General features: G+C 41.3%; 1 non-coding gene across 1 annotated transcript; it reads right to left on the reverse strand.

The window, feature by feature from the left end:
* Positions 1–5,277: 5,277 nt before the first annotated feature.
* On the reverse strand, positions 5,278–5,542 carry LOC148016566 (signal recognition particle RNA). The gene has a single exon (XR_015688223.1).
* Positions 5,543–5,972: the final 430 nt, after the last annotated feature.

Below are 5,972 nucleotides of genomic sequence, written 5' to 3' on the forward strand. Positions count from 1 at the left end.
ATTCTTTTAGGAGAAAGACACAACTCCAAGGCTATCAAAAAAGCTATTGTCAAGAATATCCAAGACAAAAGAGTTTCTAAGGAAATTCCAAGTAATTCACAAATAAATAGATCCAACATCAATTAAACCCTTGATGAAGCAATATAAATCAATGATCTTCATAGGAAAAGGAATAGGAACAAGAAGGGGATAATCAATCAAACTTGATAAGACTTTAAAACAACCATTAAATTATTAACAAAACGTACAACATGTGCACTACGAAAGTGATAATTTGTCATTAGAGTACCCTAGTACTACTCAAGCATGGAAAATTTGTTACTAACAATTTATGCATGAAAGCGCATACTACCAAGTCACAAGAAGACTCCTTCATTTTACACAATTTCTAGATCTAGGATATTGAGAAAAATCATGGTCCATACTACTAAAGAGCACAAGAACATGCAATATCTATGCCACTAAAGTAAAAGCCAATGGCCCATAGAATAAACATTAATCCATAAAGAATACTAAGACATCTAGCACCATTTGTGACTCACCCTCAATGATGCTCCTATACATTACATCCCATAGAAGAAGAGGAGTACACAACCCATACATCATGTATGATGAAGAGGGAAATGTTGTTCTCTTGGACTATCGCCCAATTCTTATGACAATGCTAGGATATGGTCAAGGGAGAGAAACAACCTAGCCCCTTTGAAACCATCAAGTGCTACAATTTCGAGCGACTAGATCATGTTCCCACTAAATATCCACAAAGATTACATCATCCCGCCTTCCCTCCCTCTCCCCCAGCATGACAGTCGGCTAGGGGAAGGAGGGAATAATTTTAAAAAAATTCCCATGATTCTAATAATAATCTCTTCCCAAGAGGGGATTTTTATGAGGAACGTGGGAGGAATCGGAAATATTACAGTGTGTATCATTCAATTTTAGGCCAACTAGGGTAAGTTTCTTTGTAGCGTTGATCTAGTGGCATCTCTTATCCTTGGGTTTTAGTGACTTATTACAATGGTTTTTGAGTTTTATTGTTACTATCCACTTATGATTGGTGGATATTTTGGACAATGGGTGTAACTAAAGCTTCCTTATGGTATAGAATTTTAAGTTCACTACTTGTTTTGTCTCTTTGCCAAATGTTTTCTTTTTGTAAGACAATTGAGGCAAGAGTTGAGAGCTATTGTTACTATGAATTCAAGTTTATTGATTGGTCATTGTTGTCTAGTGATCTTGATGGAAAATGGTGATCAAGGTAGGGAACAAGTTATTCTCTTTATGTACCATAATAGGATACCTTGAAGCTAAGGAGAATATATATGTCCTTCCTCATGAGGAGAGAGGGGAGTCAAATAGTCCACCTCTGTTCAAAACATCAAAGAGGGTGAGATACCCTACTGGCATGCTTATATATAGTGGATTTTCAACAATGCATTATGCATATATGACAACATTCATGGAACATTGATAGCCTACTACATTCAGTGAGGTTGTTGTGGACAAAAATTGGTGATATAAGATAATGGATGAGGATATGAATGCACCAATTCAAAATAGACTTGGGAATTAGTAGCACTACATGATGGTAAGAAGTCAATAGGTTATAAATGGGTCTATAACGTTAAGTATAAGTCAGATGCCACCATTGAAGGGTATAAAGCTAGGCTAGTGGCAAAAGGATATCACAACAATATGCCCTAGATCATGAAGAGACATTTAGCCCCATTGTCAAAATGGCAACCATCACAATAGTTATTGCATTGGCTGCAACAAAGGGCTGGAAATTACACCAAATGGATGTTAAGAATGCATTTTTTTAATGGAGGCCTGGCAGAAGAGGTGTTTACGGATCAGCAAGAAGGGAATGTCCACACCCTCAATATCCGTACTATGTATGCAAACTGAAAAAGGCACTTTATGGGCTGAAATATGGTCCAAGAACTTGGCATGCATGGATTAGTACTTACTTGTAGAGCCTTGGATTTGTAGTTGGAAAGGCTTATCATAATCTGTTTCCTAACAAAACAAATGCAAGTCTTGTGATACTAGTGATCTATCTAGAAGTCTTGTGATACTAGTGATCTATGTAGATGATCTAATCATTATAGGGGATGATAACATTGAGGTACACAATGTTATGGCCATGTGGGTGGACTCTCATATAGACTAAATTGGTTATATATCTTTCGGTGTATGTGTGTTTGAAATGTTTTGTGCTCTGTTTTTTTCTATAATTACTTGGCCTTTGAAATCTCTAAATTATTTCAATCAAGTTATATATATATATCTACTTTTCTTCAATGCAAACGAATATTAATAGATAAATTAGGTATGAAACAACGTGTTACACTGAGTGATATGGAATAATGGGAGACTATGAGGGTTCTTGGCCCTCTCTATTGACAGCTCCACACTGTGTCATTTCTGAAAAAATGATCAGTTTTAGGATAACAGTTTGGATAGAGCAATACAAATATCCAAGAACGAGAAGATGCCAAAAATGCTCAAAAGATGCTTGCAAATCTACTAACAAGACCCTTTAATGCTCTAAGTGTACTAACTCCAAATATCTACTAGTGGTATGTGCAGTAAAGTAATGATGTCATGGCATTTGCAAGGCTTCCACTCATGATATAGAGGTGTGCATATATGCATGCAACCAACTGGCTTAGGGAGGTAACTAACAAGGAACTAGGGTGAATGGCATCACATATTGGAACTCATCAAGGACATTTCTGGTGGTTGCACCCACAATTCCATATGATCAATAAGATTAGCCTTCAATTAGACTACGGGAGGAGATAGAGATTAAGGAAGAGGTAGTTGAGAACCTCATTGATCCTGGAACAAAACCTACTTCTTTTGTATGCAGCAAGAAGGACATTGGTGGCATGGATTTCCAAAAGCAATGGGGTGATAAAGGCAAGGCTCCTATGCATTCGGTGAAGGTGGTTGAAATTGAGGAGTTACCCGACCCCACAGTCAATGTTATTACCAAATCTAGGAAGAGAGTGAAGAAAGAACTAGTAGAAATCCTACTAGAGTTCTCTAGGCCATGCAAGAAGCCATTCGACATTAGCCTACAAAAGTGGTCAACAATAAAACTAGTGGTGATGTTGGACTTGGGTCAGTTTTGGAAAAGGTTCCAATGTGCGCAGAGACAAAGAATGTAACACCATAGGCTTCAGTAGAGATACCTAATCTAGAAGTTCATATGCAAGATGCACCAGCAAAAGGAAATGCTATCCTACCACCTTACTATATCAACCTTCTTTAACCTATGACCACTTACACTAAATTCTTTAACCTATGACTTTGGCCCCTTTCATGTCAAAGGTGGAGACCTCAATAGCAACAACAACAGAAGATGTGGTATAGAAGGCACACGACCACCGTTGTTTGACTTAACTATTCTAGTAACCTTTGTTCAATCTCAAGGTCAGATTATCAAAAATATTTTACTAGATAGTGGCTTGAGAGTCAATATTATCGCCAGTTGTCACGAGTTTGGCCTGATGGATGGGAGCCAAAACCTTGTTTCTGATCCATATAGCAAATCCATAGCATGCAATAGGTATGACCCTTGGGTGTACTTCTCTCTTTGGTGATAGAAGTAGCCATTATTTATTTTCTAGTATCCTTTATGATGTTAAATATGGTAACGGAGGGAGAAGATTGCTACCTTCTTTTAGGCTACCCTTGGCAGCTCTGGAAAGCTCGAGTTAGTCACAATGGGCATGTAGGCCATCTGATGGCATCAAGATAAGATCAAATTTTCTCTAACTAAGATTCCTTCCCCACCGCTCCTAGTAACCAATGAAATTGTGATTTATAGTGATCTCTTACAATTTGGGAAATGATATATTGATAAGTAAGTAGATCGTGATCTACCATGTAAAATAGCAGATCCTTCCAACCCAACTCCAGCTAATGCTATGGAGCGTTGGGAAGTAGTTTCATTAGTGGCTTCTTGATTTTATCAACATCGAATATCTTTACAATGAGATTCAATTCCTATCCACGTGCAACAATACTAGATGAATGTGCACACAAAGCTTGCGAGTTCGCGCTGCACCTTCAACTCTACCCCCTATGCTACCAATCAAGGACTTAGCTATCAAGTGGGAGGACAAGTCATAGAGCGAGAAGTTGGCAGAGGAGAATGTCACTACGGATAGTGATGAACATATCGTATTGGCTTCGGAAAGATGGAGGATGTATTCATATTACAACCAGGTGGTTCATCTCAACATCCTACCTTGGAGCTGTTGAAGGAATACTGTTAGGTGTTGGAATAGTAGAATGCGGCTTTGAACGAGTGGGCACAATCTTGTAGAATGATGTGCTCTGCTACCATGCCAATTTTGAAGCTAAGATAAAATCTTTGTGGGATGAAACTCCTGAAATCGTGTAGGATACGCTTCCCTACCATGATGCATGTTGCTCCCCTTACACTTTTCACTTTAGAGCTCACACCTACAAGTTTCCCCCAATAGGAGAAGACTTGCACTCAACAAGATGATGTCAAGGAGTAGCACCAACAGAAGCCACCCGAGTCCTTTAACGATAAGGAGACCACTTCCAAGGATCCCAACAAGTCTACTCTAGTGTAATGAGATCGTCCGTCTACCTTAGATATCCGAATGATGCAGGCCCAATAGGACACAAAGCTGACAAAAAGTTACGTAGAGTGAACTTAGGATGAGGTACAAGTTATGCAATCGGAATGGACAATTAATCCAATGCAAACATGGTTGTTTCCTGAGGCCAATATCCTATAGAAGTTTTCAAGAGGATTGGGACCTCCTTTAGTAGTTGATGATGGAACTAGGTTCATCAAGGCATTGGCGATGGAACCGATTTATTATAACATTCAGTAGCCTTCACTTTGGGTATGGATGAGGACTTATAAGGAGATGAAGCATGACAAATATCGTCATTGTCGGGCTCTCTTGCCTCCACCTTTTGTTAGGGCGCGGCCTATAGACGGCCTCTAAGTACCGCCCCTTAGAATCCTTCAATGTCTCCAGCTCTGAACCTTACAACATGAGTGGTGTTCCTTCTGCCAGCATATCTGGTTTTGGTCGCGGTCACTCGAGATAAGCTCGTGGTAGCCGATTCTGGTGACAACAAAGAAGATGACGGGACTGCGGGTCCACGTCCACCACATGTGCCATCTATTTGGGTGCCAAGAAAACTAATTATTGGTGTCTATCGAGATCCGCAAAATTTTGAGGGTTTGTCGCCGGGGACTGAGAGGAGGCCGAAGGTTGGCCCGCAGACAAAGGTGGCGTTATCCCTCCACCGTCTAGAGCGAGGGGTAGCGTTGCTCCGTTTCCGGCCTCACGCGGTCCCCCCTCCTTCAAGCACGGAGAGATGCCAGTTCCCTCCGGGCGGCTACGATCTCGTCCACTCGAGACTTGGAAACGGGCGCCGCTGCGAAGGGCCGCATCCAAGAACGGCCTCGCGTCCCAGTACAACATACCAGCCGTCGACATCCGCCCAACCGTACATTCCCCCCTCCTCGGGTTACAGGCGTCATAATACACCCAGGAACGAGAGCATTGAAGGCCGCCGGCTGCCGCAATGTAAACCGTACCTGTCGTGCCAAGCTTCGCATGTGGGAGATGAAAGCCCTCTTGCCCGCGCCCCGATCCAGAGTCCCGAGTGACACACCTCCACACACAGTGACCTCGATCATGTGTTGACGCTTTCGAGTTCTCTAGACTCTCACACTCTAGAGCCGCCGTCCTGCCTCCTTTGAAATCCGGAGCTTCAGCAAAGATCCAGGCTAACTCAGGAAGAATGCATTAGAAGATCGATCCCTTGGATTTTGGACGGCCTTTTCCTTTTCGACGTACGGTATATGCAGAGTATTAAAAACAGCTCTACTTCGAAGTTATATATGACACATACTTATGCATGGATGCTAGAATCGTTATGAACACTACACAGCGCTAGTTGTATGA

This window comes from Lygodium microphyllum, chromosome 23 (assembly GCF_053477565.2).
Source record: "Lygodium microphyllum isolate KBCC chromosome 23, Lygodium_microphyllum_v1.1.10, whole genome shotgun sequence".
NCBI classification, from domain to species: Eukaryota; Viridiplantae; Streptophyta; class Polypodiopsida; order Schizaeales; family Lygodiaceae; genus Lygodium; species Lygodium microphyllum.